We start from the raw sequence: 7,333 nt of genomic DNA on the forward strand, positions 1-7,333 counted from the left end.
CCCCTCCAACTCTGACCAACCACCTCAAACACACACGCACAGGCACACACACACACACACACACACACACACACACACACACACACGTGCTGCCCAAGGAGGCCGAGCAAGGGGCCCCAAGCCTACAACGCCACAGTGACAAGCCTGGGCACCCTCAGGGTCAAGTTCAGGTGGCAGGGAGAGTGCCCTGGTGGCTGAAAGGGGAGAGGGCAGGGAGCGAGGGGGAGAAGGGGAGTGGCCAGAAGGAACTGCAGGCTGCGGGGAGACCTCAGGCCTCAAGTGCAGGCCCAGAGCCCCCTCCCGTGGGCCCAGAAGCAGTGCTCCATCAAACCTAATGGATGTTTGAAGTGTCACCAGTAAGGGAAGTTCTGGGAGACAGAGAGAGCTTTCCTCCCTCCCAGGACCCAGGGCTGAGACATGGTGGCGGAGGCAGCAGGCCCCTGGGAGCCTCGGGGCCCTGGGTGGGAAGATAGGGCGTAGGCTGCACCCGAGTGGAGGAGGGGAGGACCGCGGCTTACCCCGTGACCTGGGGCTCTTCCCCTCCCCACCCCCATACCCAGTGCGTTGATATGAGCAGGCAGCAAAGCCCTCCGCCACGGTAGCTTGGCCTCCCGGGAAGCTGGCATGCACGTCCCTTCCCCCAGCACCGTGTGCCGGTGCCCTGTGCCCGGCTTGTGCCGGCCGCAGGAGGGAGGACGGCGGGGCGGTCCCCGCAGCCTCACGCCCACCCCTACTGAGGTGTCAAGCTCTGGGGAGAGGCAACGCTTTGGGTGGGAGGCTAAGTCCGTAGAGGGGGCTCCTCCCTGAGAAGAGGGATCCAACGCCTGAGGTCCCTTGAGAAACTGTGGCCACGACACAGCTGGCAGGAGGGCTCAGCACTCTGCCCCGGGGGCAGCGAGTGGGTTCCGGGGTGGGGGAAAGGGTCGCCTGATGGCTGGTGCCAGCCGCCTGGCTCTCCAGAAAGGAGGGCGCCTGCTGTCAGGGCAAGGAGAGCAGTGGACGGGGCCTTCCTTCCCCTTCACTCTCTTCTCCCCTCGGAGGGCTAGCAGGGAGCTATCTCCGCCATCCGCCCACAGCCTATAATTCAGCCGCCCAGCTGCACCGAGGGCTTGACTGCTCCGACTGGGGGAGGGCAGATTACTGAGTGAGTGAGGCGACTGGCAGGTGCCCCGTGGGCCCAGCTGTCCGGGGAGCCGAGGGGGGCTCTGCATGACGCTGTGCTGCCCCTGAACCCCAGGCCTGCCGCGAGGCTCCCTCCAGGAACTCCCGCTGTCCCCCTTTACCATCACTCTTTCGATCCGGGCATCTGTAACTGCAGTGTGCTGACGAATCCTCTGGGGTCAGGTGAGAATTCAGATCCTGACTCAGTAGGTCTGAGAGGACCCAAGATTCTGCTTTTCTAACAGTTCCCGTGCTGCTGAGGCTGCTGATCCAGAGACTATGCATGGAGGAAATCTTTAGAGTTGACATAGCTATTTTATATATATATAAATCTCAATCTCTCTGGGTGCTGGTAACAGCCCTGTGGAAAGGTGGCGAATAATAACAATAATTGCTCTCACTCTCAATACCTCTAATGCGAGGTACGTGCTCAGCACTTCATAAATCTTATCTCATTCAGTCCTCACAGCACTTTGGTGAAAGAGCTCTTTTTCAGAATTTACAGATGAGAAAAAAACCCTGACATTCTGAGCTAACTCAGTTACTTGCCCAGGGTCATGAACCTAATGGGTGGTAGAAGTAGAATTCAAGCTCCTGTCTTCTACGGTGGCCCCTCCTGTAGCCACATAAAAGTTAGCAAAGATGAGCCTCTTTTAGGGGGTAATGGTCAAGGGTACGAGCTCTGGAGTCAGAGTGTGCGTGACTATAGCAGAAGCCCCAAGAGCACGGAGTCTGGGGCCAGACTGCTTAGATTTGAATCCTAGCTTTGTCACTTGCTAGCTTAGTGATCTTAGACAACACACGTAACCTCCCTGTGCTTTAGTTTCTTCAACTGCAAAATAGTAATGATAATACTAGGGCTATTATAAGGATTATATACACCAGGAGGTGTTATTATACATACATATCTCATAATATAGATAATCTTCATGATAACCCTCGTATTATCTATCTATCATCTATCATCTATCTAATGAGATTACTACAGAGATCAGTTAGAGAGTGTTTGGCACAGATATAAGTGATGCTGATCATTTGCGAAATGGGGATATTGATAGGATAAAAACTATCACTTAACCAACGCTTAGCACGTGCTGGACAACTTTCTAAGCATTTTCCACATAGTAACTCATTAAACCTATAGGCTGGGTTTAATATTAATCATACTTTATAGTTGAGGAAACTGAGGCACAGAGTTCCAATGACTTGCCCAAATCCCATAGCTAATAAGTGATGGAGTGGAATTTGAACCTGGTGTGGTTCACCCAACACATATTGCCACGCAGATTGTTTACTATGTGTCAGGCACGGTCGTAGGTCCTGGAAGCACAGAAGCGAACGCAACGAACTCCCTGATCTCCGGGGCTGGGGTTCTCGGGATTCTAGAACACTCTATCCCCTAAGCGCTCAGCACGGTGCTGGGCACAGGACGAAAGCCTCAGTGAACAGTAGCTCTGCTTCTCCTCCTACTCCTCCCTCTGCCGGGGCAGACATCACCAACTGACCACAGCCTTCTTTCCCGCAGAGCCCACTTCAGGCCCCCAAACCTGTCTCAAGACAGCACTCCCCCAGGTTTGCACGGAGAGCAACCCCACGTCGGCTCTGCGCAACCACGCTCTAGGGAAACAAATGAATACTTCCGACCCCGAAGCCCGTGGTGTCCCCCACCTGGGAGGGAGCGGCAAGGTTAGGAGACAGGCGTGGGGAAGGCTTGTACGGGAAAGAGCTGAGAAGCTGAGATTAGCCAGGGAGGTGGGGAGAAAAAGAAATGCCAACAGCATCTCAACCCTCTTGCTCTTGGCCTGGAGCTCTCCGGAGAGCATGAGCAGGGTGACTGGGAGTCGGGTCTGCTCAGGGTCTGGCTGTCCCCATGCAGCCCTGGTCCCTCGGGCCACTGAGTAGGGCTGATAATCCTGCTAGGCCCAGGACTTCAGAGGCTGGCCTTAGGTTGGGGGAAAGGTAGAGGGGGCAAGGCAAAGGGCAAGCAAGCCCCCCCGCCCCTCCCCCTCCCCCCTCCCCGCCCCACGGATCTGGAATCTGTTGCCTGCCACAGAGCCCGCCCACTGCCCAGCAGTGCCTTCCCACCCCTGCAGAAAGCCCCGCTGCAATGCCTGCTTTATGGTCTCTGCCAAATGAAGCACAAACTTAACTACATCGCCCCCCCGACAGGACAGGGGAGAGGGTTGGGGGTGGCACACTGGGCTGCTTCAGCCCCCTCATCTAATCACTGGCGTGGGTCATTTCAATTACGGACACCAGAGTGTGGTGGGGGGCCTGGCTGCTCATAAAAGCCTCCATGCTGTTGCTCAGCTAATTATGAAGCTCTTACCGTCTCAGCAGGTAAATAACTCAGGACTGAAAGGTTCGGGCTGCTGAGATGGAGTGTGAGCCAGGGAACAGCACGGGGAGATGCCTGGGATGAGCCCCAGGGCACAGATGGGGTTCAGGGAGGGAGGCACAGCCGTCCTGGAGGGAACAGGGGAACTGGGTCCCTGCCCTGGGATGATTATCCAACATCCCGGAATTGGTGGAGGAATTCCCTACCTTAAACACAAGATCTGAAGTTTACTAAAAGCCTCAGAGCCACCCTATAACATAAAAATTTTAGGTCCATCTCCTTTTGCTAATCGCGCCTTTCCATGTATATTTAGATCCGTGAGAAGTGAGCACCCCCCGCCCCCCGCCGCCCTGGAAGCCAGGGGTCATACCATGCTGCCTGTCTCCAGGGCTGGAGCTGTGATTGCTTTGGTTTGCTTCCTGGTCTGACCTGTCCAGGCTCAAAGCTGGACCCCAGAGGCTGGCTGGGTCCTCGAGATGTAAGGGTGAGGGGCTCAGCTTCCTTAACCACAAGAGCTCCTCCCCTCTAGGACAGGCAGGGAGGCAGAGGGGGAGCCTGTCGAGAGGGGAGTGAGACCCTCCACCACCTAGTCACTGGCCGCACATGAGGCCCCACAGGCTACCGGAGACCACGGCAGCGGTGCCTGGAAGTTATTCTGAGATGTAATGACATATAAAATGGAGGGCTGCCTGTCTAGCCCGGGGCTGTGCTTCACTAAGTCTTTATTTTAGACGTCAGTGAAGTCCCCAGAACTGGAGCTGTGATTTCTTGGTGAGTTCTGAAACTACCTTAGATTCCGGGAAACAGCAGATGGTCGGAGCATTCACAGCTGGGAGAATCCCATTTTTGCTCTGTTCCTCAGTTTCCTTCCTCTATGAAACAGGAATCGTGAAACTTATAAACATTTGGAGGAGCCGAGCTAAAGCTGCTCTGTAAATAAGGGCTGCCGGCACCCTCTCTTCCTCCCTCCCACTGCACAGGGACTCTGTGCCACTGATGTTTGTTAATGTTGGCCTTGCTTTGGGACGCAGAGCTGAGCCTGGGGCTTCGAATGAATCCCTGGCCGCCACGTTGAGATCAGGGGCACTTGGTGCTTGGACAGAGGTGGTCCACCCTGGGGCCCAGCTTAGCGGCCAGGCTTCACTCCTCTTAGAGGCAGACATAAAGAACCTGGAGATGTTCTCCAGGGAGGTAGCGAAAGTGGGCCACATGGAAAGTGGAACGGGAAGGGCCTTGGGCAGCACCCCCACCCAAGTCCCCCAGGAGAAGGCACGGGATGGCTTCGGTCCTTGGCCGGTGGATCCTGGAATAAAGGCACTTGTGGGGAGAACCAGAGCCCATACCTGGATTCTGATAGAGGTAGTGGAAGAAGGAAGACTTCAGACTAGAATCCCATCTGTTGATAGCAGGCAGGTCTTATTTTTTTTTTTTAAGATTTTATTTATTTGACAGAGAGAGACACAGTGAGAGAGGGAACACAAGCAGGGGGAGTGGGAGAGGGAGAAGCAGGCTTCCCGCTGAGCGGAGAGCCTGATGCAGGGCTCGATCCCAGGACCCTGGGATCATGACCTGAGCCGAAGGCAGACGCTTAACGACTGAGCCACCCAGGCGCCCCAGGCAGGTCTTATTTTTATTTGGTGATGTATTATCTACTTTTCAAAGTACTGTTAAATACCTTGCTTCATTCCGATCCTCGAAGTTCTGCGATTTGGTAGAGTAAGTATGAGCAACCCCAATGCCAAACAGGGTAACTGAAGCTCTGAGACGTTAAGTTCAAGGTCCCCTGGCTAGATAGTGATGGAGCCAGGACCCAAACCAGGTGCTTTCTCCAAGGACAGCGGGAGAGGAAGGTGACTCCGCAAGGGCGAGTTCATGGCAGGCCTTTTCCCCTCTAATAACCAAGGAAGTGAAGAGATCTCTAGGGATCAACGTAGAGGCTCACTGAGCAGGTGGAGACAGAGGAGGCCAGGAGTAGAACGGAGGAAGTGAGGAGGGAAACAGGTGGAGGGTTGCATGGACACTTCCTGTTCACAAACTTCTTATGTTCCTCATTTCATTAACAGCAGCAGTGGAATTTCATGGACAATTGGTGTTGAGCACTAACTGGGAGGTAATGAGAGAGGGAGGATGCAGGTAAAGGCTGTTTGAATTTAAATTCTTTTTCTTTAGGGGGATGGGGGGTGGGTTTTTTTAAAGGCAATTTTAGCACTGCAAAAAGTTTCTAGCAAACAGCTTTGGACTTTTATGTCCTCTGCCAGTAGCATTAGGAGTGCTGATTCTCGCTCAGCCTACTGTGGTCTACACAGCAAGCTCCCGATGGCTACCCTGACAGAGGGCAGAGCGACGCCGAAGCACCAGGAATCTGACCTCGGGTAGACTCTCCCCTCAGACCTGGGAAGACACAGGACACCTGTGTCCAACTGCGGCGGTGAGCTGGGACGAGCTGTTCTACAACAGCAACTGCAGGGGTGCCTCGAGCAAAACTCTGTGTGAACCTGGGCAGAGATGGCAGGGAAACCAAAACAGGAAACAGGGGGGCTCCTCTAGGAGCATGTGGTCTGTGTGACAAGTGATGCACATACACACATACACACCCCACAACACACACACCTATGTACATAACCCCCCCCCCCACACACACACACAGGAGGCTATAAAACATTCAAAGGGGGAAGGGTCTAGAATAAGGTAAAACTAAACCTAGAGAAAAGGGGACAGAGTCACGAGCTGATTGGGTGAAGAAGGTGAGGGAAGGCTGTTTTGAGCAGGGGCCTTAGATGGAGTGGCACACAGATTTGGTGACACAAAATATGTCAGCTAGGTGTAGAGGCTGGGATGGAATGGCAAGCAGGTGAGCTTGCCTAGACGAAGCCTCCATAAAAAGAAGCACTGCGAAATGAAGAAAGTCAAAATAAGAGGAAGGAAAATTTGTGGAAGACTTGAACTCTAACCTTCGACTTCAGGTGATGGGGCCATGGGAACTGCCGTAAGGTAAGCCAGTCAGTAGAGGTTCGGCTCCTAGAGAGTAAGGGCCAGAAGCTGATGAGTTACCTGAGTGCCCAGGGATCGGGGCTCTTCTGTCTTAACAAGTAACTGTGGGCATAGATGGGAAGCTGTGGGGCCACTGGGACTGTGATGGTTAGTTTTGTGTGTGAACTTGGCTGGGCCACAGGACCCAGATATTTGGTCAAACATTATTCTAGATGCTTCTGTGAAGGTATTTTTTTACACGAGATTGGCATTTAAATCAGTAGACTTCGGGAAAACAGATTCCCCTCCAGAATGTGGGTGGGCCTCATCTAATCAGTTGAAAGCCTCAAGAGTAAAACACTGGCTTCCTGGAAGAAGTGAGAATTCTGCCAGCAGACACCCCCGCCTCTGCTTTGGACTCAAACCGTAACTATTCCCTGGGTCCCCGCCCACCTGCAGATTTTGGGCTGGCCAAACGTCCACAGTCCTGTGAGTAGTCTGGGCTGAATTGTATTACCCACCCCAAATTCATGTTGAAACCCTAACCCCCAGTGCCCCAGAATGCATATCCGGAGTAGGGCCTTTAAAGAGGGGATTCAGGTTAAATGAGGTTGTTAATGTGGGCCCTAATCCAATAGAGTTGGTGTCCGTGTAAGGGGAGGAATTCGGACAGAGATATGGACGTGCGCGGAGGGAATGCCACGTGAGGATGCAGGGACCAGTCAGCCAGCTGTGGGCCAAGGACAGAGGCCTCAGAAGAAACCAACCCTGCTGACACCTTGATTTCAGACTTCCAGCCTCCAGAGCAGTAAGAAAAGGCATTTCTGTTTAAGTCTAGGAGTCTGTGGTGTTTTGTTACGGCGG

This window comes from Eumetopias jubatus, unplaced genomic scaffold, assembly GCF_037043125.1.
Source record: "Eumetopias jubatus isolate StellerSeaLion01/CBP00866 unplaced genomic scaffold, mEumJub1_p1.0 scaffold_13, whole genome shotgun sequence".
Lineage (NCBI taxonomy): Eukaryota > Metazoa > Chordata > Mammalia > Carnivora > Otariidae > Eumetopias > Eumetopias jubatus.